At 39.9% G+C, this 1,056-nt stretch overlaps 1 protein-coding gene across 1 annotated transcript in view; it reads right to left on the reverse strand.

Moving 5' to 3' along the window:
* The window catches only part of POLR2B (RNA polymerase II subunit B), a 50,381-nt gene that overhangs the window by 32,614 nt on the left and 16,711 nt on the right, over positions 1-1,056 (reverse strand). The gene's annotated exons all lie outside the window — the stretch shown is intronic.

A 1,056-nucleotide genomic window follows, 5' to 3' on the forward strand; every position in this document is an offset into this window, starting at 1 on the left:
AAATGTTAAAAAAGAAAAAAAAAAAAGAGTCATATGAGCCCCTAATAAGATGATTAAAAAAAAAAAGAACCACTAATCCAGACCCATCTTAATCAGCTCCCTAGCAGTACTCAATATCCTCCCCGACACCAGCCAGAGCAATCTCCTGGTGAGTCTCAATACACATACTTCTCAACCCACTGCCCTCTAACAAGAATGTCCTTCCAGGACGGACAGAGGGAGATTTTGCTTACAAAACAGCAAGGCTGTCTATGGGAAATGTAACCATGATTATGGGAGGTAGTCACACATGATTAATGTTATTGACATCATTAAGTTAATTGTATGCCTGTGGACGGGGGAAATGGCCTTCCCTTTTCTCCTGCTTACATAAATCCAAGCCATCTTTTAAAAATCATGCAGTCCCATCTTCTCAATTAAGCCACTATGAACCACATCATTCTAATAATCTCATCCTCTTCGATGTTTTTATAGAAGTATTCTACATAGATGTCTTTTAGCCTTTGTACTTTTACTATATTATGACTGTATCTCAGATTCTCAATAAAATTGTTAGCCTCTTAATGCAGATTGTGCATTTGCGTCCTCTCGCATAATTCTACGCAGTGTTTTCCACACGATTTTCTTAGTCTGACTGTGAAAAACCCACAGTAATAGGAATTAACAAGAAACAGTCCTATTTATAAATGTAAAGCAATTGAATGCTATAATAAACACCTATTCTACACCTGTGTTTAACTCTAGATAAGTTACACAGTCTAACCTTCCGGTTACTCATCGTAAACGCATATAAAGATGGCAATGAACTCGGCAGGGCAGCCTGTACAACGACACAGCTGGAAACACAAACTGTGCAACATCTACATGGTGACCGTCGTTGCTGTTCTTGTAGATTCCAACACACGGGCCGGTGAGACAGAGTAAATCCCCCCAGGGCTTCCTCAGCGATCATCTTTATGGGAGCACACGGAATGATCAAGTGGCAACATAGAAGGATCCCCATGATACAGGTTTTTAAAAGATACTAGGTGACAAAGTTCATGCACTGTGCATGGA

Source organism: Echinops telfairi, unplaced genomic scaffold (genome assembly GCF_000313985.2).
Source record: "Echinops telfairi isolate 266 unplaced genomic scaffold, ASM31398v2 ScPeMD7_7468;HRSCAF=8506_0, whole genome shotgun sequence".
Lineage (NCBI taxonomy): Eukaryota > Metazoa > Chordata > Mammalia > Afrosoricida > Tenrecidae > Echinops > Echinops telfairi.